Here is a 3,233-nt window from a genome sequence, read left to right on the forward strand (position 1 = left end):
TGGACACTTGTATAATTTTTAATCTTGTTTACATTTCAGGAGTTTCACATCATTTGAGTGTCCATTAAGCTTTCTTTAGATTCAGTTAACTCTGAAGGTAGTAGGGTCTGTGGATCTGACCCTGATCTTGCTAAAGGATGCCCTACTCTGGACACTGAGTTGAAGTAAACCATGCTTTTAAACTGAGCTATAGACAATGTAGATTAGAGGCAACTTGAGAATTTCGGTCAAGTGAACTGATTTCAAAGCAGGTGGTTGTGAATGCCGTCTCTCGTTTGGAAAGGTCAGTGAAATGTCAGGAGCTTATTTCTGTCATGACCACTTCACACAAAATGACTTCTGTACTGGAAAGTTAAATGGTCTTCAAATAAACTACTGTATGCTTTTTGAATCTACCATATAACTTGGGGTGAGTTCAAACTTTCATGCAAAGATGCAAATCGTTGGCAAAGATTGTGACCAAGAATTGTAGTTTGCTTTTATGACTGGGGATTGCGTTTAGACCTTTCTACTTTCCAAGCCCAGAATGGTTTTCCAACTTAACTATTGGGTAGTCGCATGCTCGACATTCAGTCAGGTAATTTAACATTTGAGAAGTTGCCAAATATTCCGATTTGGGCACATTTGATGAGCTCCAGATCAGCCCATGGGCGAGCGAAACTATTATAACATTGAAAGGCAGTTGACTGACTCCTTCCCAATGCCTTGCCAGACTTGAGTAACCCTTTCTAGTGCATCTAGATGAAGACGCTTTATCAAAAGTTGTTACCTGTTCACACTCTTTTCTCTCTTGGTTGCCCCTTGTTCATTGAAAGCTCAGGAAGGATGTTATCAACATTAAAGGTCATTTTGAAGGATTCTGAATAATCTGAGTGCTGAGTTCAGTCATGGGTCCAGAAGAACCTGAAGCAGGACCGATCTAAAAATCCATTTGCAGCACTGTACACGTTAAGTGTGACTGGACCAGAATATAAATAGGGCTGCTGACATCTTTTAATTTTTAACTGCACAAAAAGGTTATCCTCACCCCAACATGGAAGCATGGCTGAGGTTGAAGCACAGCCAGTGGACTTTGCAAACTTAGCCAAACATAATTAGTCATACTTCTGTGTTTAACATTTCTGATTATTTTAATTCTTTCACATGGGTTGTGGGTATCAATGTCCCCAATGGCCTTTGAACTGAGGGGGGGTTTGAGAGATGGGTGGGTTCAGCAGTGACTTGAAAATAGGGATGCAAATTTTAACGGTCAAGGTGTTGCTTAACCAGGTACCAACATTGATCAGTGAACAGAGGGGTGCACGATGAAATGGACTTTGTGAAAATTAGGGCAATGCAGTAGATGATCAGGTTTATGGAGGTTGGAAAACGGGAGGCCAGGCAAGTGTGCGTTGGAATCGTCTAGAAGTAACAATTGGCTGAAGGTTTCATCACCAGCTGAGCTGAGGCCAAACATTTCAGTTCCAGGACATTGTTGCAGGAATTCCTCGGGTTATTCTTGTCCTACCCATGTTCAGCTGCTTTATCAATTACCGTCCTATATTCTAAAGGCAGAAGTGGGGATGTTCAGCACCATTCACAACTCCTCAGATATTGAAACAAGTCCGTATGCAACAAAGCCTGGATAACATTCAGGCTTGGGCTGACTAGTGGCAAGTAAGGTTCGGCAAGGTACCTTGCAAAAGGATAAGTCTTAAAAGCCCATGGTGTTGGAGTTGTATATTGGCATGGATGGAGAATTGGCTAGTGGGCATATGGGGTTCTTTTTCAGGTTAATACCTGTAACCAGTGGGGTTCCACCAGGATCAGTACTGGGACCACAACTGTTCAATATGGTAATGGTGACTTGGAGGAAGCTAATGCACTGTTGCCAAATTTGCAGGCAAAAATAGGTGGAAAGACAAGTTGCAAGATGGATACAAACAGTTTGCAAGAGATATTGGTAGGTTAAGTAAGTGGGCAAAAAGTTGGGAGAACAAAAGAACAGTATTTAAATGGAGAAAAACTGCAGAAAGCTGCAACACAAAAGGACTTGGAGGGTACTTGTGCACAAAACACCGAAAGCTAGCACATGTGATGGGGAAGGCTAATTGAATGTTGGCCCTTATTTCAAAGGGGTTGGAGTATAAGAGATGGGAAGACTTCTGGTGCGGCGGCATGAAGTAGCAGCCACATCCCGGGTATCTCCCAGGCAGGATCGGCACTTGTGGCTTATCTGCCCAATCGGAATTTTTTTCAAATGGACTTTCCCGAAAGTGAAAATGACTGCAAAGTGTGTGTTTTCGAAAGTGGCATTGAAGAGAGGCGGAGGGGTGAAATTACAGACGTCCAGTCTGAGCAACGAGACACCAAAGATGGCATCCATGCCTATCACCCTCAACATGATGGCAGGGGTGGTAGCCAAAGAATTAAAGAAATGGCCGAACGCTTCAAGAGACACGGTCAAGAATTGAAGGCTTCATTGAAAACCATAGTGGAGGAGGCTTTGGGCCCAGTAAGGGAGCAGCTGGGCAAAAACTGGTAGGTGTGCAGGTGGAGAAATTGAAAAATGTGCAGGAGGCTTTATCCCAGCAGGCTTGTCCACGAGGCTGAAATGGCAATCCGGAGATAGGAGAAAGGGCTTCGGGGCAAAGCTAGATGATTTGGAAAATAGGCCCAGGCGCATGAACCTGAGGCTGGTGGGTCTACCCGAGGGAGGTGAGGACGCACTGCTGACCAAATACTTTGCTGCAAAGGTTTCCCAATTGATGAGCAATGATGAAGTATTTGCCATGCCGAAGGTCATTAGGACACACACAAGGAGAAACAATGGGCGGCCTTTAATAAGGTAAAGACAGTCTTGTTTAATGAAAGTGTGCGATTTTGGGGTTGTGTACCTACCGAAAGTAAGGGTCACATTTGACTCAAAAGATTTTTTCGAAATTTGGAGGCAACTCACCATAATATTAACTTGTGGCTGACCCCTGTCTGTGCGATATCAGTTATTCAAACCTGCTAGGCCGGATGTGAAATTTAGAGAATGGAAGGATTAAGGTTTAGAGAAAGTGGGAGACTTATTTTTAGGTGGTCGGCTCACTAGCTATGGGGGAGCTAAACGAAAAATATGAGCTCGCAGATGCAGATGGGTTCTGTTATCTTCAGGTGCACAGCTGGGTCAAAAAGTACTTTGTAGCCTTTCCGATGAAGCTGCCTTCTACCTTGCTCAAGAGGATCATATCCTCCTCTGGTTCAGG

This window comes from Scyliorhinus canicula, chromosome 11, assembly GCF_902713615.1.
Source record: "Scyliorhinus canicula chromosome 11, sScyCan1.1, whole genome shotgun sequence".
Classification (NCBI taxonomy): domain Eukaryota; kingdom Metazoa; phylum Chordata; class Chondrichthyes; order Carcharhiniformes; family Scyliorhinidae; genus Scyliorhinus; species Scyliorhinus canicula.